Source organism: Salvelinus namaycush, chromosome 10 (genome assembly GCF_016432855.1).
Source record: "Salvelinus namaycush isolate Seneca chromosome 10, SaNama_1.0, whole genome shotgun sequence".
Classification (NCBI taxonomy): Eukaryota; Metazoa; Chordata; class Actinopteri; order Salmoniformes; family Salmonidae; genus Salvelinus; species Salvelinus namaycush.
Window position 1 is genome coordinate 26,020,739 of NC_052316.1, and position 21,842 is coordinate 26,042,580.

At 42.0% G+C, this 21,842-nt stretch overlaps 1 pseudogene; it reads right to left on the reverse strand.

The window, feature by feature from the left end:
• Nucleotides 1-5,804: 5,804 nt before the first annotated feature.
• On the reverse strand, nucleotides 5,805-21,452 carry LOC120054267 (annotated as a pseudogene).
• Between the last annotated feature and the right edge of the window lie 390 nt (nucleotides 21,453-21,842).

The window sequence follows — 21,842 nt, forward strand, 5'->3', positions numbered from 1 at the left end:
GTGTGGGCGAGCAGTTTGCTGATGTCAATGTTGCTGCATGGTGCCGCATGGTGGCAGAGCGGTTATGGTAGTCAGGCTTAAGCTACAGACAACGAACACAATTGCATTTTATCAATGGAAGTTTGAATGCACAGAGATACCGTGACGAGTTCCTAAGGTCCATTGTCATGCCATTCATCCATCGCCATCACCGCATATTTCAACATGATAATGCACGGCCCCATGTTGCAAGGGTCTGTACACAATTCCTGGAAGCTGAAAGGTTATTCTGAGTGGTGCAGTGGTCTAAGGCACTGCGTTGCAGTGCTAGCTGTGCCACTAGAGAGCCTGGTTCAAGTCCAGGCTCTGTCGCAGCCGGCCGCGACCGGGAGACCCATGGGGTGGCGCACAATGAAGAATGTGCAAAGCTGTCATCAAGGCAAATGGTGGCTACTTTGAAGAATCTCAAATATATTTTGATTTGTTTAACAATTTATGGGTTACTACATGATTCCATATGTGTTATTTCATAGTTTTGATGTCTTCACTATTATTCTACAATGTAGAAAATAGTACAAATAAAGAAAAACACTTTAATGAGTAGGTGTTCTAAAACTTTTGACCGGTAGTGTATATATAAAATAAAAAAATATAGAAAAAGTTATTCCATGACCTGCATACTCACCAGACAGGTCACCCATTGAGCATGTTTGAGATGCTCTGGATCGACGTGTATGACAGCATGTTCCAGTTCCCGCCAATATCCAGCATCTTCGCACAGCCATTGAAGAGGAGTGGGACAACATTTCAGAGTCCACAATCAACAGCCTGATCAACTCTATGCGAAGGAGATGTGTTGCGCTGCATGAGGCAAATGGTGGCCACACTGACTGGTTTTCTGATCCACGCCCCTACCTTTTTGTTTAAGGTATCTGTGTCCAACAGATGCATATCTGTATTCCCAGTCATGTGAAATCCATAGATTAGATTGTTTTAGTCATGGCTCTATTTAATACTGTGTGTTTCCCAGCCTCTGTTCTGGACCTGGGGACTGTGAAGAGACCTCTTGGTGCATGTTTTGTGTGATACCTATGAGTGTTCGAGCTGTGTGCCAACTGCTTGAACATACAGTTCAGTACCTTCAACACATCAACACCTCACACAAATACCAATAGTGATGCAGTCACTCTCTCCTCAACTTTGAACCGGGACAGATTGACATGCATGTCATTGACATTCGCCCTCCGTGTCATCTAAGTGCAATACGTGCACAACTGGACAGCAGTCCAGGTGCGACAAAACTAGGGCCTGTAGGACCTGTCTGGTTGACTGAGAAAGAAAGTAGAACAACGCCTTATCATGGACAGACCTCTTCCTATTTTAGTAACAATTCAGTCTATATATTTTGACCATGATAGCTTGCTATCTAGGGTGACACCCAGCAGTTTAGTCTCTTCAACTTGATCAATAGCCACATTATTCAATAATAGATCCAGATGAGGTCTAGGGTTGAGCAAGGGTGTCAGTTATTTATTTTACTGTTGCAGCCAACGTGTATGCGATACAGTTGTCAGCGTACATGGACACACAGGCTTTAATCAAGGTCAGTGGAAGGTCATTAATAAACACAGAAGAAAAAAGATTGTCCAAGCAGGCTGCCCTGCGGTACACCACCCTCAACCGAATTTGTGTTAGAGAGGCTTCCATTAAAGAAAACTCTGTGTTCTATTGGATGGGATACTGTCCATCCATGATAACACAAAGGATGTTAATCCATAACACCTACGTTTTTTTCAGTAATATGGTATGATCAACGATATCAAAGGCTGCACTGAAGTCTAACAAACAGTTCCCACAATCATATCAATTTCTTTTAGCCAATCATCAGTCATTTGAGTCAATGCCGAGCATGTTGAGTGCCGTTCCCTATAAGCATGCTGAAAGTCAGTTGATAATTTGTTTTCTGTAAAATAACATTTATTTGGTCGAACACAATTAAAAAAAATTACGTTTGTTAAGCACCAGTAACAAGCTGATTTGAACCATTAAAGGGTGCTTTGCTATTTTTGGACAGCATAATGACCTTTGCTTCCATCCAGGCCTGAGAGCACACTCCGTCTTCTAGGCTTAGATTGAAGATGTGTCAAATAGGAGTCGCAATGTATTCCGCTACCAACCTCAGTAGTTTACCATCCAGGTTGTCGGTTCTGGGTGGTGTGTCCTTATTTATAGCAAGGTTTTTGTTCACCACTTCCGTACCAACCTTGGGGATTTATGGCTACAGTGCTTGCCTTTCATTATTTGGTTCGTTATTCATGAAAGCTCAGCATTTGTTGTTTGCATGTCCTGCCTACATTTTCTAATCTTGTAAACAATAAAGTTACTAAAGTGGTTGGCAATAGCAAAGAGCTTTGTTATGAATGAGCCAACAGTCTCAGTGAAGGATGGAGCTGAGTTAGCTTTTCCGCCTAGAATTTCATTTACGGTACTCCAAAACGTTTTACTATCATTCTTTATATCATTTATCTTTGTCCCATAATATAGTTTTTTCTTCCTTTTGTTTAGTTTAGTTACATAATTTCCCAATTTACTGTATGTTTGGCAATCTGCTGTGTTGCCAGACTTATTTGCCATTCGCTTAGCCTCATCCCTCCCAGCCATACAGTTTTTCAATTAATCATCTATCCATGGGGATTTGGCCATTTTAACAGTCACTTTCTTTATGGGCGCATGCCTGTCAGTAACCGGAAGAAGCAATTTCAGGATGTTATTACACACAGCAGCGCTCCATCACTTTTTTCAATTTGAGAGTATACAGAAAATGTTTTCTGATAAATTCAAAATAAATTATATTTCCCTTAATTGGCACAAACATTCTGTGAATAACAATAGAATGACAAACCAAATAAATATGTAGGATACAGCAGCCTAGAGGTAGGTAAATGGTGGTTTCTTCCTTGTCTTCTCTTTGGCGGTGGCAAGAATAATGAAGAACTGTAGGCTACATGTGTGCACTGCGGAGGCCTGTTGGAGGCTTGATAACTTTGGCCAATCAGAACGTTGAAAAAAAAATCTAAATTCAGGTGTCTGCCTTGATGTTAATGAATCTCCATGACCCCCTCTTGCGCAGTGGAACCCAGAGCGATATGTGACTACTTAGTTACGACGACACCATTCTGTCGAGGCCACCCAAACTAGAGTGGCACCACAAAGCACATGCGGCTGACCATCTCTGAAAGTAGCTGTAACCCTGCTTGGGATATTTAGCCTATATTGGCTATTGGTTGAGACGCAGGGCCCGTGCTAGCTTGGTATGTCATGGTGGGAAATTGAAAATGTGAATTGGGCCAAGTAAGAGGTAATAACGCATTTAGGTTATATGTAGTTTATTAAGATGCATTGATACACCACACCAAAAGCTTGATTTTATGGCTGAATGAATTTTCTGCAATTCTATGTAGTAATGATTTATGTTCACTACTTGGTCAATTGATTTGATTATTAAATCTATGCAAATAAATTCTATGAATTGATAGTTCACCTCTCTGTTTTCTTTTATTCTGTAGTAGGGTATATTGTAACCATGTGTTCAAGCTAATCAAATCAAAGTTTATTTAGTGCTGTCCTTTTAGAGCCACGAAGGGTGCTCCAATTGTTTAAAATAACACTCATCAAGATCTGTTGCCTATACGCCTAATAGTCCTACTCATCACTTATTATTATTATAACAAATAGAAGATTATCACTTCTCACAATGGTGCTCGTTTTTTAAAGTTAGATCAAAGCTGAATCAATGTCTCGCATCTCATAAAGATGCATTCATATTTTACATAACAGAACCAAATTTAATAGCATAGTAGGCCTATAAAGTTATTGTTACAGCAAAAACACATCTTCAGTTCTAATGAGATTTTAGGATGGTTAGCTGAAGCTGAATAGCCCCAAAACAATTATCATTCACCAAAACTCAACAGAGCCGGTAGTTAGGATACTGTATATGCTTTGATTGAAACAAAATACAATAAAGGACTGGTTTCCAGTCAAAGCTCGGATCCACTACAAGAGCATGGTGCTTACCTATTGAACAGCAAGAGGAACTTCCCCTCCTTACCTTCGAGCTATGCTCAAACCCGGACACTCCGTTTTGCCACCTCAGGTCTTTTTTCCCTCCCACCCCTACAGGAGGGCAGCTCCCCCTCAGCCCAGTCCAAGCTCTTCTCTGTCTTGGCACCACAATAGTGGAACCAGCTTCCCCCTGTTACTAGGACAGTCCATGCCATCTTCTGAAAACATCTGCAACCCTACCTCTTCAAACAGTATCTTAAATAATCCTAAATGACTAAAATGACTAAAATGCTAAATGACTAAAATGTCAAATGCAAATATTCTGGTAGGTTGACTGAGACCTGAGCCAGGAATGCAGGCACTGGTTATAGTTTGAAGCTTTTTCTGGACAGCTTGATGAAAGCCAGTCAATATTTAGGTAATTCAGAAAATATATCTCTCTGTTGATATCACATACATTATCAAGCATTTCACACACATTATCCAGATACTGACTGTTAGCACTTGGTGGTCTATAGCAACCTCCTACAAGAATAGGCTTTCGGTGAGGCAGGTGAACCTGTAGCCATATTACATCAACAGCATTTGACATAATATCCTCTCTAAGTGAGTTTCAGAGATAAACTCTTTTCTGGGATTCTTGATTGTTTCTATTGCTTTACTGGGAGGCTTATCAGACACCACTGGGAACATGTACATTTGCACAACAGCTCACAATGATAGGGATTATCTGAGCAGGGTTTGGGTCACTGATAAGTCATTGTCTCAACGTGGCCTTGAAATGTGAGGACAGGGTCCAGGCACCAAGACGATTTAGATGGACTCCGTCATTCCTGTAAAGCATCTTCTGTTGCCAAAAGGTGTCAAAGTTATCTATAAGAGTTATGCCAACATAGTAGTCTTTTAGCCAGATGTGTAATGCCAGTAGCCTACTGAATCTTTTGCTGCCGAGGCACAGCAGTGGCCGCGACCGCATTTTGGGTGCTTTTTGGAGTTTTTCAGAGCTTGAATCAGTTCTTTAAAATCCAGTTCCGAGCTAGCCCTCCTAATGTCGTTTGACCCCACATGGACTACGACAGCATCAGCCCTCGACAGCGGTCGTAGAACGGTAGGAAACAGCCTAGTAATGTCCTGTGCTCCAGGATAGCACAGTGTTTTTGCTATAATAGTCATTTACAAGATGAACAATGTCAACACTGTATTTCTGATCAATTTGATGTTATTTTAATGGACAAAAGAAATGTGCTTTTCTTTCAAAAACAAGGACATTTCTAAGTGACCCCAAACTTTTGAAATGTAGTGTATATACCACTATTTTATAAATCTCTCTTTGACCTATTCCTGTGTGCTGGCACAAATCTACTTCTCACTGGAATCCTCTCAGGATCCCTCACCTTTGACCAATCCTCTGCTACTTTCTTCACTGCCTCAGCATACAACACCTTTTGCACTACCCTGGCCACTTCAACCTGCCTCTCTCTCACTGGACACTTACGATCCCCAGCAACATGAGCACCCAGACAGTTGACACACACAACTTTACCCACCGAAACTACACAATTCTCTGTTCCATGCCTTCCTGCACACTTCCCACATCTTGGAATCTCCCTCCTACATACTACTGTACATTACCATAAACATTGCACCTGAAACGGCACCGTGGATTCTGAACAAAAGTTCTAACAGGATAACTGATACATCCTAACCTGACTTTGTCTGGTAGAGACTGACTCAAAACTCAAAAGTACTGACAGTCTGTTTCACCGTGCTCCCCGCCGGGTCTGCATCACACCAAAGGGTGGGTGTCACAAACACCAGGAATTTTCAACTTCAATTACTCCCCCTCCATACTTAACGCTACCCCAGAAATCACTCCTTTCAATGGTGCCCTGTTCCTAAGAGCAAAGCAAGAAACAGATCTTGACCCAAGTTGCGTGACACGGAGCGCCTGCTCCCTGTGGTCAGAAAGAACACAAACAAATGTCACAAGTCCACTACAAGTTACCGTCACTGATTCAGATTCTTCTTTATCATGTCTGGCGCCATTCTTCCTGAACACACATCTTCCCACTACACTCGGCTCTTCTCCTTCTTCCTCGCTGTCCATAACCACATCTATCCGTTCCCCACGCTCTTGCCACGCCTTCATCCACTGCATTGCTTGCAGATGTGTGATGGCGTTTCTCCAAAACCCCACTTCGGTTCCTTAGCCCAATTTACAAGTCTGGCTATCTCTGGCCTCTCCATGCTTCCTTCTGTGAAGGAAGTTGTCAAGGAAGTGAGTTTGTGTTTATACAGGACCTCCCGCCCCCACTTACCGTCAACCAATCATGTCAATGCGGAGCTATACGGGGCAATACGGAGCCCTCCACATTGTAAAACATTTGGGAGGCGCACAGGGATGCGTTAAGGAGCTCTATTTTGCCTCTACAAGCCTACGGAGGCTCCGCAATTGCGTCACACTCTCCATATGGAGCCTCCAGACCGCATTGCCAGAGTAAGCATACATTGGTTTAAGAGGGAGGCTTGCACTGCTGGTGCTGGCACATGCACAGATCAAATACACTGCTGGATCTCCAATTAAAGATATGCTCCAGAACTTTGGCGACTACTAAATATTTTTTAAACCTCCCTCTTTGGGCTGGATGTGTCAATGTGTAGTTCATGCATAATCTATGAGCAGAGAGAGATAGCAATGATTTGGTGGACCATTTTTGGCCAGTGAGAGCTACTTTCAGAACTACTGGCTAAGTATACAAAATGACCGTAGAATCTCTTTAAGCTGTTCGCTTGTCCTAATAATTCAAAAGATTGTTCAGAAACCAGGTGTTTTAAGCCGTGTATGCTTACAAGGCTGCCAAGAATAGAGAGAGATCATGAGCAAATGGGATCCTGCATTTTCAGCATGTTTTTACAAAAATATAGATTTTTCCACAAGGACATATACAGGATACTACCCTCCACAACATAACCTTCACTCCAAATCAAAACTACACACCTACAACCTGATTTGGATAGAATTACCTGGAAGGAATCCTACTACCAAATATTTTTATTTCCAAGTACTATACAGCTAATACTCTGGCAAACCAATGACCAGCAAAATAAGCAGAACAGAAACCTGAAAACACCATCCAACCTGGAACTGAGTGAGTAATGTTTAGTCTGAAGCTACTTCTAAAGCCAATAAGAAAAATAAATTACAATGATATATTTACTTTGTAAGGACTGAATGCTAATTTAAGGCTACCAAGCTTGCTAGGTTAAAACAAATCCTTCTGCAACGTCAATTAGCACTGAGGTGTGAAGTGAGAGGTGTCAAAGCCCTTGAGCCCAACAATGGCAGGAGAGTTTCACAGCCTCCTTCACCCAAATGCAGAGGCCATTGAAGCCCCCTCCCTCTGTGCAGAGGTCATTACAATACAGTACCCCTTGGATTCATCTATATTTTGAACTGATATGCACTTCCATTGTAAATTACCTCAATAAGAAACAATATTGTTGCTTGGATCACACCAGAAGATATCCTCCTCGCAATCTCCAAAATACAACAGCCACAGGACAACTTTTTTTGGACATCGTAAAGGACCATTCGCCAAAACTGAAAAGATATAGCTAGCTAACAACCTCCTTTTGCACATAACTACGTTAGCTATGCTCTTTATAGGACACATCACTGCACTCTACTCCTCCATAAACTGGTCATCTCTGCATACCCGTCGCAAGACCCACTGGTTGATGCTTATTTATAAAACCCTCTTAGGTGAGGCCTATCTGAGATATCTACTGCAGCCCTCATCCACATACAACACCCGTTCTGCCAGTCACATTCTGTTAAAGATCCACAAAGCACACACATCTCTGGGACGCTCCTCTTTTCTGTTCGCTGGAGCTAGCGACTGGAACAAGCTGCAAAAAACACTCAAACTGGACAGTTTTATCTCCATCTCTTCATTCAAAGACTCAATCATGGACACTCTTACTGACAGTTGTGGCTGCCTCACGTGATGTATTGTTGTCTCTTCATTCTTGCCCTTGTGCTGTTGTCTGTGCCCAATAATGTTTGTACCATGTTTTGTGCTGCTACCATGTTGTGCTGCTACCATGTTGTTGTCATGTGGTGTTGCTACCATGCTGTGTTGTCATGTGTTACTGCCATGCTATGTTGTTGTCTTAGGTCTCTCTTTATGTAGTGTTGTGGTGTCTCTCTTGTCGTGAGGTGTGTTTCGTCCTATATTTTTATTTTTAATCCTAGCACATCGTCCCTGCAGGAGGCCTTTTGTCTTTTGGTAGGCCATCATTGTAAATAAGAATTTGTTCTTAACTGACTTGATTAGTTAAAATAAATAAATAAATAAATAAAATGCAATGATTTTGACTTCATGCTGACTGAGATAAGCACAGTAAGGTTTTTACATGACTAATGCCATAATCAGTTTATTATCAAATTATTAGTATGCATGTACTGTTGCCCCAGTTAGTCAACTGTTGCACCATTGCCATCTAGAGGATACACCATGTAAGGAAAGGCTTACTGTCCATACACACCCCTTCTCAGAACAGTCAGGATCTAGAAGACTTTGGTAATACAAAGACAGGCGATTCCATGCGCTCGCCGGTACTTGGGACTATCCTGACAGTGTGCACTAGATCAGAGCATGTAGTTATCAGGAGCAAGTAAAAATAATGTAGTATAAGGGACTGGTTAACTGTATTGCACTTAAACTTTGTGGGAATGGCAGTGGAGATGAGTGGAGTAGAACTGTGAAAAGATGCCATGCTCTCTGATTCGCAGTGTCCTGGCAACAGGAACGGTCAGGGGGCATGGCCTAAGTCTTCAAAGAAATTCTATCGTTCTGCACACAAATGGAACCCCCTCCTCTTTGTCCTTGGAGTTCAGCAGGAAATATAATCCTTGGCAGCGAGTGTCCTCTATGGGTGTGTGTGCGTGTGTTCAGGCCTCTGGGTCCTTTACAGTACTATGCTCTGTGGGTTGAATACCTTTGTTAGGTAACACACACACACCATGGCAGTTAGAACACTTGATCAGGTTCACATGTCAATTATTAACTAGAGTTCCTCTCATGCCACACTGAAAGCTACTTTCCCAGTCAGTATTTTCCTGGACTTATATACAGTATATAATAACTCAATTTCAAATGATTATTCCCTATTCTCTATTATCCATCTGGTTCCAGAAAACAAAGTATTACCAGTCAGTGAGTTCTAAACTGTTAAATCTCAGACTAAAAACAGAGCCAAACTCAAGTTGACTGTAGCCATCTATGGCTCTGAAGTCCTCCTTTACATTAGTGGATGTGCTGCCATCTGCTGGTAAAACAGTAAAGCATTGGAGGGTTTCAGCAGTGTGTCAGTGTAACAGTCTAGCTTCCGTCCCTCTCCTCGCCCCTACCTGGGCTTGAACCAGGGACCCTCTGCACACATCGACAACTAACACCCACGAAGCATCGTTACCCATCGTGCCACAAAAGCCACGGCCCTTGCAGAGCAAGGGGAACAACTACTTCAAGGTCTCAGAGCGAGTGACGTCACCGATTGAAACGCTATTAGCACGCACCACCGCTAACTAGCTAGCCATTTCACATCGGTTACACTAGCAACAGCTCTAGATCAGTGGTTTCCTATCTTTTAGGGTGCTTGGACCCAACTAAAGCTTCTGGTCTTTATTGTGACTCAAGTACCTAACCAAATTCATGTTTCCATGCATAACTCAGTATTGCGCTGTGACCCAGGAGGACCCACTAGTAGGGGTGGGCAATTCCAGTCCTCAAGGGACTGATTGGTGTCACAGTTTAGCCCCAGCCCCAGCTAACACACCTGACTCCAATAATCACCTAATCAGTTTAGAATGCAATTTGATTAATCAGCTGTGTTTGCTAGGGATGGAGAAAAAGTGTGACACCAATCAGGCCCTCAAGGACTGGAGTTGTCCCCCTCTGCAGAGACCCAACCCATCATTTAGGCACCAGTGCCCTACAGGAATAATAGCCCACAGACTATACACTACAACAGGACTTTAGCCTGTGGGTGGACGGTGTGTTCAATCTTATCCAGCCTCTATCAAAAACACTTAAATAACTGTCTGTTATTTTCTAAGGCCTCTGTACTCCATCTGATACAATCATTACAGGAGGTAATTCAGAGTAAAGGACTGGGCCTGTTTGTATACTGGTCAAATGGATCCTTCCTTGAGGTCATCAATGGTCTGTAGGAGATTAGATAAGTGATCAAGTGAAAGCAAAGTTACTATTCAGTTACCGGAAAGAAGGATGCCTTCCCCAAGTATTGAAGCAGACAAACAAAAAGGTGGGATGGGTCCGCAATCATATGTTGCATAAAGCTTACTTCAATTTTATTTATTTTTAGTGTTTTCACTGCATCACAGATAGTGTACACAGACATTTCAGCTTTGCAGCCTTTTTCAGTGTGTAGGTACAAATCTTTTTAATTCAAAACAGCATTTGTAGTGAACACAGGTGAGCACCAGGTGCTTCTAATCAGGGTTGCCTGTCGTCGGTGGAAGAAGGTGAGGACCAAGGTGCAGCGTGGTAAGTGTTCATGATGTTTAATAATCATCAAAACAGAACACTGAATAACAAAATAACAAAGAAACAACCGAAAACAGTTCTGTCTGGTGCAGACACACAAAGACTGAAAATAACCACCCACAAAACCCAACAGAAAACAGGCTACCTAAATATGGTTCCCAATCAGAGACAATGACTAACACCTGCCTCTGATTGAGAACCATATCAGGCCAAACGAGAAAACCAACACAGAAACACAAAACATAGATAACCCACCCAACTCACTCCCTGACCACACTAAAACAAAGAAAATACAAAAGAACTATGGTCACAACGTGACATTGCCACTCATCTGCCAAGCAGGGATGTGGCTTCTCTGGTCTACCTGTATACAAGTTAGTCACAAAGAAATACTGAATTATAGGTTATGGGAGCAGGCATGAAGGGGCAATTGAGAGCATCAGGAGTGAACCATTCATGAATCAATTGCCTTACGTGTCTGCTCACTTGGATACATTACATCAATTCATGAGATTGCTTGATTTCCTTTGTGGTAAGCTCATGGCTTCTCTTTGGAGTCATTTAACTAAGTATTGAAGCAGACCTGTATTATACCCAGTTCAACATGGCTTTCCAACTTCACCACCAAAAACACACACCCCACAGTGGTCGTTACAAACGTGTGTTTATTGGGGTAGTAAGGCACTGTACAATGATACGGACATTAAAGCCCTGCTCCACAGAAGACATGACTATGAATGGATGCTTAGTCGAGATGTAAGTATTAGTGAGATACTTTGATTAGTGCATCTAAAACATACAAGATTGTCAACTATGAAAAGTCACAAAATAACTGGATTAGTAGCAGTGGATACTCTTGCAGTGGGCCTATCTGTGCCGCAGCTTTTCTTGAGTGGACAGCTTGATGAAAGTGTGTGACCTCACTTACACAGAGTGCGGTGAGGGGCATGCCATCCTTGTCAATCTCATCAGGGTTCAGCATGCCCAGCTGAACAGAGCTCCCTCATCATCAGCGATGATGGGGAAGGGCAGGGGAGAGCACCCACTCTCACTGTTAAACGCCATCACATCCTACAGACAGGGAGAGGTTAGAGTTCAGGGGTCAGCAATGATGGGGAAAGGCAGGGGACCGTATCTCCTTTAGTGGCTACGATTTCGATCATTTAAATCTTTACAGACTTCACCACTGCTAGTAGAGTAAAAGTGTCCTTTCTTTGCTCAGTAACTCACTCATGTAATCCTGGTGTGAACTACAAACAGAAACTGACTGTATCTGTAGTATAATCTACAGAACTAGTCTGAAATGTAAACTATAGAACCTGACACTCCGCTCTTTCAGACACATCAACATTAGGGTTACTGGGTTAGAGCAGGTTGTGGCCAGAGTCCATGTTTTTATTTTCAAGTGTTAAAATGGTGGAGAAAGTTCCTGTGTTCACAGCAGCAGTATAAATAGCAGTAGAATGGCTGGACATCAGATGAAATTAATACTGTTCCTCATTGTGGGAAGGAAGGCTGCCATTAGTCACAAGTTTACAGAAATGTGTGTGTTGGTAGATGGTGTTGGGGCAAGTGGTTTTCACAGGACAGATTTTCACTACGTAGTTAGTTCACTTTTCTTCCCAAAAACTTGTTGTTGCGAACTTTGGAAGACGGCGGCGGTGTTGCTGTAACCTAGCAACCTATCCATATGGCCCATCACCAATACCCCCGTGTAAGATTTGATAACTTGGCAGGCCAGAGGAAATCTTTCCCTGTTGGACCTGAGAGAGGCTTTGGCGGGAGGAGGTGAAATGTTTAGGACCTTGCAGATAGAAATGTAATGAATAGAGCTAACATTATTCCCTGTTCTACATGACAGACAAACAAACATGTTCTACACAATATATTTTTGTAAAGAAATGGCCATCTGTGAATGCAGTTGAGCCAGAGTAACAGCTGTGCAGACTAAACCAGTCTCAGGGGATTACACAGGGTGTGTGCATGTAATATTGATTTAGACATGGCTGACAGTGTTACAATATGGTAGTAAATCTGTGAGAGAGATTATTGTAGTCCATATTGTAGTTAGGCAATGTGCTCTACATTTTAACCACTTAGGCAATGGATGCAGAGAGACAGGTAGAGGCAAACCTTGCTCCAGGCAAGATGGTCGGCCACGTTGTCGATGGACAGAGCGATCATCTTGACGTTGCGTTTCTTAAACTCATCGCTGATCTTGGCAGCACAGGCCAGCTCTGTGGTACACACTGGAGTAAAGTCCTGGGGGTGGGAGAACAGGACTCCCCATCTGGAGGAGAGAAGCTATCAGTAGGTCTCAAGACAGAGGAGAGGAAATACCAGTCCAAATGCTCTGCAGCCAGAGAGCAACAAGTGGGTAGGGGTGGGAACAGACTCAGGCCTAAAACATTACACAGTGTTCGTGTTTCACTTTAGCCGTTAACACGTCGGACTACGTAAGGGAAGGTGGATGGAAAGACTGAAAATTATGTGACCAGTCTCTGGAATATGTGGTTGACCAATGATGCAACAGTGTGTGGAGTGTGTAAGTGTGAAGAAAATAACAGGACAACTTGTGGTACTGGTAACAAATGCTTCATAGAACCACACCTTTTTAGTATCATATTACATCAAAACAGTAATTGTGACCACTGTCTGATGTTTTTAACTGAAGTACCACAATTTACACATCATTCTGTATTCAGTGTTGGGGAGTAGTGAACTACATGTAGTTTAACTAGTAATTTAATTACATTTTGAGGTAACTTGGTAGTTGAATTACATTTTGGTAGTGTTTTCAATAGTTAATTGCTTTTTTGCCATGTAGCGGTGTAGCTAACTACAAGCTACTTTTTTGGCAACAGAACTGCCCAATTCTCACTGCGTTTAAAGTAGGCTAAATTCACATTGACTCCTAACGCTAAAAAGAAAAAGGTTCTTGAGGGGTTCTTTGTTAGGGGTGAATGTGATGTGTAACCATTTTCACCAAATGTTTATTTGCATATCAGGAAGGGTTCTTTGCTGCTGAGATGGTTGTAAAGAACTGTCCTTTACTTCTCCACCACATTTTCCTTTATGCAATGAAATGGTGCACTTAAAAAGTTCCTATAATTTTACAGTACACTACAGGCTATTGGTTGCAATCAAAGTAAGGTAAACAACAAGTTACTGCATTTTGTGTATTTGTGCCAACCGTCGGTGGAAGTGTTGTACCAGTTTAGGTGGTTGATGGTTGTTGTCAAAGGTTGAGCACTTATTTCAACACTCAATTCTGCTATCTTTATAAGAGCATATGACAACGAGCTGCACTGATAAGAGGTTAGTGTGCATTTCACAGAAACTTAATGGCAGTTAGTTGCCTGGAAGTTGCTATGAATTTTGTGTTACCTAACTGGCAACTAGCCGTCAATCCATACACCTAACAGGTGTGGCATATCAAGAAGCTGATTAAACAGTATGATCATTACACAGGTGCACCTTGTGCTGGGGGCAATAAGAGGCCACTCTAAAATGTGCAGTTGTCACAACACAATGCCACAGATGTCTTAAGTTTTGAAGTGTGCAATTGGCTAATGACAGCAGGAATGTCCACCAGAGCTGTTGCCAGAGAATTTAATGTTAATTTCTCTACCATAAGCCGCATCCAACGTCATTTTAGAGAATTTAGCAGTATGTACAACAGGCTTCACAACCGTAGACCACGTGTATGGCGTCGTGTGGGTGAACGGTTTGCTGATGTCAACATTGTGAACATAGTGCCCCATGGTGGCGGTGGAATTATGGTATGGGCAGGTATAAGATACGGACAATGAACACAATTGCATTTTATCGAAGGCAATTTGAATGCACAAAAATGCAGTGACATTTTTTTAAGGCATCTGTGACCAGATGCATATCCGTATTCCCAGTCATGTGAAATCCATAGAATAGGGCCTAATGAATTTATTTCAATTGACTGATTTCTTCATGAACTGTAATTCAGTAAAATCCTTAGAATTGTTGCATGTTGCATTTATTTTTGTTCAGTATACATATCTACTTCGTACCCCTGCACATCGACTAGATACTGGTACCCTGAGTATGCAGCCAAATTATTGTTACGCATTGTGTATTTATTACTTTTATATTTTATTTCACTCTGCGTTGTTGGGAAGGGCCCGTAAGTAGGCATTATACAGTTAGTCAACTTCTGTTCTTTACAAAGCATGTGACAAATACAATTTGATCTCTCCATCATTACAAGAATATCATCAATATGCCTTGACCATGCCAATTTACAATCTAATAGAGCGTAAAGTGTCAAGGTAAAGGCATATTGATCATATTCTTGTAAAGATGGAGAGATGTCTGTCTGTGATAAAGAGATGCCCTGCTTTTTTTTTAACACCACAGTCGACCAAACAGGTCCTGCAAGCTCTGATTTTATTACATATTGACTATGCCCGGTTAAATGTTGAGGAGCTGCAAAAAGGAGCTGCATTTGGCACAGAACAGGGCAGCACGTCATTGTAACACAAGGGTTGATATCAACAAGAAGCATGCCCGTCTCACTAAAGTAGAAGGATTAACTGCATCACTTCTTGTTTTTATGAAAATTCCACATTGTCTGTATAATCAAATAACATACAGTTCTGACAGACATACGTACCCCACAAGAATGCCACCAGTGGTCTTGTCACAAGTCCAAAAGAAATTCAAGGCAATGCACAGTATTGTATAAAGCCATGATTACATGGAACGCCCTTCCATATCATATTACCCAATAAAATAGCTAAATCTGCTTTTTAAAAAATTATAACACCTCACGTCACAACGCCTCTCCCCTACATGGGCAGCACCATTGAGGCCATCTCCATTTTAAAGTGTCAATTTACTTCACGATTGGCTGATCCCTCCTGATGACCCAGTTGGACATGACTCCAACCGGGTCATCAGCCAATGAAGATGGAAGTCCCACCCAGTTGAACACGAAAAAAATGGTGGAAGCCCTCAATGGCTTGATGCAGCTAAGAGGGGTTACTTTACTGATAAAATCATTGATAACAAAAATTACCCTTTTAAGGTCATTTAAGGAACTAGGCAATAGTAGTACTACCAAAAACAAACTAAACAGTATTGGACTGGACTCTTTTTCTTTTGCAAAGGTAGCAACAGCCAAAGTAGCCAGTATGCTAGCAGAGCTTAAATGCTCCAAAGCTACAGGATGTAACGTCCTGACCAGAGTTCTTATGTGTTGTGCTTGTTTTAGTGTTGGTCAGGACGTGAGCTGGGTGGGCATTCTATGTTGTGTGTCTAGTTTGTCTGTTTCTGTGTTCAGCCTAATATGGTTCTCAATCAGAGGCAGCTGTCAATCGTTGTCCCTGATTGAGAATCATATATAGGTGGCTTGTTTTGTGTTGGGGATTTGTGGGTGGTTGTTTTCTGTGTCAGTGTTTGTGCCACACGGGACTGTGACGGTTAGTACGTTTGTTGTTTTGTATTTTGTCTAGTTTTCATGTTATTAAATCATGGAAACTTACCACGCTGCACATTGGTCCTCCGATCCTTCTCGCCTCTCCTCGTCTGAGGAGGAGGACGACTTAGACTGCCGTTACACAGGACTACAAAGTTTCTTAGAGATTCTGCTGAGCAAATTGCCTCATGTATTAAGCATATCGTCAATCTCTCTCTTGAACATGGCATCTTTCCTAGGGACATGAAACAATCGAAAGTTATACCTCTGTATAAGAAGGGGATAAAGTCTGACCCTGGGAATTATAGGCCTGTATCAGTGGCGGTCAGTGCCTTCTATGATGAGGGAGAACAATAATTATTTTCTTCCCATGAGCCTTGTTGGATGACTGTCATTCATATTACACTCACCCAGTTCAATGTAACATCGATTGGTTTAGGCTACTACATGATACTCAAGTTATCCCAACACACATCATGAGGTTGCTACAACCTAGCCCATGAATAAAAGTTGACAATGTAGGTGCACACATGTCTAGAGAAATTTGAGATGAGACAGTGACACATGGACAGACCGTGACACATTCAATACCGCCTCTCTTGCCTGCATCTAGCTTATCTAGGGTGTAATCATTAGTCCAACAGTTGCAAATGAGATTTTATATTGGACAAAATCAGATATTTTCATCCCCGTTTCGTTGGCTTCCGTATAAGAAACGTTGTTCAACAGAATCAACGGAATGAATACACCCCTGATCATAGCAGCCACGTTGTATTCCTTCTTGCCTCTATGCGCTCTCCTGCTCTCACCTTTCCCCTTCGTTTGTGGACTTCAATGAACATCACATCAGCTTTATGTGACCAGGCGAAAAAAACTTTCCAAGCCAAACCACTACACACAGCCTACATTGTTGTCCCCATATTAGCTAATGTAACGTCCTAGTCAACATAGCTAATAGAACTAATGCATTAGTCATTGTAAATAAGAATGTTCTTAACAGACTTGCCTAGTTAAATAAAAATTATAATTTGTAAACCCACCACAATCAGTAACGCTACAGTGTATAGTCAGTAAGCAGTTAGACCGGCGGCCCCGGTGGCAATAATTTAATAAAACCAAAAGCTTACTTTGACTTGAAAGAGTTCAAGTGTTGTGTTGGATAGTCATTGCCAGCTAGCTAACATCGTATCCCTCTGTTTGAGCCAGGTGTTTGAGTAACTAAACTAGCCAGCTGCATTTGCTAGCTAAGTAAGTGAAACTAAAAAGAAAATACAAAATCTCTTGCTTCTTCATTTTTGAAGAAATGAATTTGTTAAAAACTGTTGTATTTCTCTCTTTGAGTCAACTACTCAGCCCATTTTATGCACTGCAGTGCTAGATAGCTGTAGCTTATGCTTTCAGTACTAGATTCATTCTCTGATCCTTTGATTTCATGTCAGTTCATGCTGTAAAAGCTCTGATAGGTTGGAGGACGTCCTGTGTAAGTCTATGGAGGGGGTGAGAACCAAGATTATCCTAGGTTTTGTATTGAAGTCAATGTACCAAGAGGATGGAAGCTAGCTGACCTCCGGCTACATCATGCTGCTACCCTACAGAGTGTTGTTGAGGCTACTGTAGACCTTCATTGCAAAACAGTGTCTTTTAATAAATGATTTGGTGACGTGAATATATTTAGTCTAGTTTTCAATGTTTTACCATTTTTAATTTGAAGAAACTCAGTGAGGATGGTCCTCCCCTTCCTCTGAGGAGCCTCCACTGGCCTGTATCTATCCTCAGTATAACATCAAAGATCCTGGAAAGAGTTGACATGAGCAAATGTATGAATGTCAACCAAGTCTAATGTGTGATTTTCAGTCGGGTTTGTCTACTTTACTTGACTGACTTCATCAGGAAAGAGATTGATGAGGGAAATATCTGTGGAATGGTACTGCTTGACCTACAGAAGGTTAACCACTGTCTCCCAATCTCCAAACTGGAAAGGGAGATAGCAAGTGGTAGAGATTAATGGTTCACTGTCTAAGGCAAAACCAATGAGTTGTGGCATTCCGCAGGGGAGCGTGATTGGGTCTCTTCTGTTTTTACTGTATAAAAAATGTGTGTTCTTGCCATCTTTTCCTTTATGCAGATGACTCTACACTTCTGGTGTCTCACAAAAGTAAAACTATGTTGGAGAGCATACTTAGCACAGAGCTTACTAACATTAGCAAATGGCTTTGAGCTAATACGCCATCTCTGCACTTAGGTAAACCGGAGGCAATTTTTGGGGGGTTCAGACCTAAATTGTGTAGGTCCTCTGAAATCAGAGTGGAGTTAGGAGGTGAGGTGCAGACTACTAAAACCTCTGTTAGCTACCTTGTATGTATCCTCTATGGAAACTTGGGAGGTGTGAGCATGGCCACTAAAGTGCTTGGGAAGGTTAATGCCAGGACTAAGTTTTTGGCTAGAAAGTCCAAGCTGCATGATAAGAACTCCATGAGAGTGCCAGCCACTGCCCTAATTCAATGCCATTTTGACTACTCTAGTACTTCCTGGTTTGGGGGCTTATCTAAGCTTCTGAAGGGGAAGCTCGAGCTAGCCCAGAATAAACTGATCAGGGTAGTATTGAAGGTGAGTCTACGTACTCACATAGACAGGAGCAGCTTTCAGGAACTCAACTGGCTGCCTGTTGAGGGTGTCTCAGATTAGACTGGGTTAGGTTTACAGGAATATTTATGGTTCTGCACCGAGATATCTAAGTGATTACTTTCCCCATGCTGAAGATGCACACAATCACAGCACCTGATCAGGTGTTCCTAATGTGTGCTTATACACGTTCAGGAGTAATGCTGGGAAGGTACTTTCTTGTATACTGGAGCCTCAGAGTGGAATGAGTTGCCTCTGCCCACAAAAACGACATCATCTCTGCAAAGCTTTAAGAATAAAGTAAAAAACTGCCCATATGAATGTACCCTACGATGTAACTGCAATGATGAGATAGTTGTTCTTTGTTTTTATGTTTTATTATCTCGCTGTCATACTGTGTTCAACAGTGTTCAATCTTGCCTAGCCGTCTTGTTTCAAGAGGACCACAATGGAAATAAGTCCCAGACTTTGTCATATCCTTGATGATTTTGCTTAAGCTTTTTCAAGTTGTGTGTGCTTGTTTTTTTGTTTTTTTAAATGGTCGGATTAATAAACCTAACAAAAGAAAAATACTTTGGATGGTCACCTGGCTCGGAGACAAAAGCCAATTGAAGCACTGAGACACACACCCCTAAACAATGGCAACCTTGTCTGGTCAGTCACACACTCTCAGTGCAGGCTGGTTTAACATACTGGTGCTATTGTGTTCCTCTAAACAGTTTTACCGATAAATGAAGGAGGGGGCAGCTGGATATAGGTGCACACACATCTACATGCTCACGTCACAACGACTAAATTGAAATGGGATGTTGTTGCAGAAAGAATTTCAATGTATAGGGCTAGCCTAGAAAAAACATGCCTCTCTATTTTTACATGGGGCGGCAGGTAGCATAACGGTTAAGAGCAGTGGGCCAGTAACTGAAAGGTCACTGGTTCGAATCCCTGCGCCGACTATGTGAAAAATCTGTTGATGTGCCCTTGAGCAAAGCACTTATCCCTAACTGCTTCTGTAAGTCACTCTGGAAAATACTGTCTGCTACAGCCAGCATACCCCACTGCTGGCTGGCCTCTGAAGCTAAGCAGGGTTGTCCCTGGATGGGAGACCAGGTGGTGTTGGAGGGCCAATAGGAGGCACTCTTTCCTCTGGTCTAAAAATAAATATCCCGATGCTGCAGGGCAGTGATTGGGGACATTGCCGTGTGTTGAAGAAGTCTTTTGGATGGGATCTTAAACAGGTGTCCTTACTGTGTGGATCCCATGGATCTTAAGGGCATTAACCCCAGTGTCCTGGCTAAATTCCCAATCTGGAACTCATACCATCATGGCCACCTAATCAGTTCCAGCTTCCAACAGGCTCCTTCATCCCCCTCCTCTCCCCTGTAACTATTCCCCAGGTTGCTATAAATGAGAATGTGTTCTCAGTCAATGTACCTTGTAAAATAAGGAAAGATTTTTTTTTTGTATGTTCAGCTGTCAATTATTCACTTTTTAGTGTGACAGCAGCTGAAAGTCTCTCCTAGGTTAACCTTCTATAAAGGCTCAGGTCAAGAGCGTATACGTTCAAAACAGGACGTATTTATATCAAAATCAATCAAATCTAATTCACGATTGACTGACATTTTAATAGGGATTGAGGTACAACATCTTTTGCGTGACCTATAGCCTCCACGGTTTTAGGATCTGATATGGGATCAGCGTTCTCCACTTTCCATATGACCCCGAACCACGGATTTATATGTTAAAACTGAAACTGGTCCTGGGCCGGTGCTTAGCGTCTATGATTATGCTACCATCATGATATGACACTTGCTTCCGTGTATTACCAATTTCACGCTGATGTCGTGGCAATGAGCATGCAGCCAAGTATATTTGTTTATTGTCTGTATGTCAAATGTTATACAAACACACCATCAGTGAATTAGGCTACTGATTATGCAATTGATGACAGTCTGCTGCAGATACAAAATAACAGTTGAGGTACAGGTAGGCTACCGCAGATCATCACACCGACTTATTTAGCCTACAACAGGTAGCACTTCCTAGTTTCCTAGGAAGTCATGGAATTTGATCTTCCCGATGGTTGTCTCGGCTTCGAAGTTGGGGAATTCGTCTCCTAGCAGTATCCCAGGCATGGTCCTCTCTCAGTGGCGAGGAGATGTGAAGGAGAAGTCGGTGGGGGTTATATGGTTTCCACTAGTTACAACAGCCACAAAGTCAAAATTGGCTATATCGTAAAAACGTTTTGGTCTTAATTTAAGGTTATGGCTAAGCTAATGTTAAAATAACATTTTAATAATATAAATTGTAGAAATAGTTGGAATTAATGACTTTGTGGCTGTAGTAGGTTATAGGCTAGGTAACCTAATGTAGCAGACATAAAATAGGCTCTGGCTCATAGAGATAGATAGATGGAGGACTCATCTTTGTATCTGTGCCATTTATAGCATCAGTGACTGCATGGGCAGCGCCAGTGAGGCAATCTCCATTTTGAAGTAGTCCATTTTCTTCTTCACGATTGGTTGATCCCTCCTGATAACCCAGTTGGACATGACTCCAACCGGGTCACTAGAAAGGATCAGCTAATGAAGTTGGTAGTCCCACTCAGTTGACTACATAAAAATGGTGAAAGCCCTAAATGGCGATGCCCATGCTAATACGGCCTTTTGGCTCTATGTCTAGGCCAGGGTTTCCCAAACTCGGTCCTGGGGCTGCTCCTGGGAGCACGTTTTGTTTACTACACAGCTGATTCAAATAATTAAAGCTTGATTATGAGTTGGTTATTTGAATCAGCTGTGTAGTGCTAGGGCAAAAAACAAAACGTGCACCCAGTAGGGGATCCAGGACCGAGTTTGGGAAACACATGGCCCTGAATGAATGGACAACAGAAGAGAGAGTTACAAGTATGTAAAATCCCCCACCAATCAGAGCAGCGATCTCACTGAGGCAGTGGTGACTAGTGTAAATTTCAAAATGCTTCCTTTTTATATAAAGACATTTTGATTAAGATTACTAGCTAGCCCTAATAGAAAGATGTATTGCAGTCAATGCACTCTAAGCTTAGCCTATTGGCATAGCCGTGGGAGGTAGGGGTGTTGCAGCACATCTTGAAAAATCATTTTTTTTTAAATATATATATATTAATAAATAAAATAAAA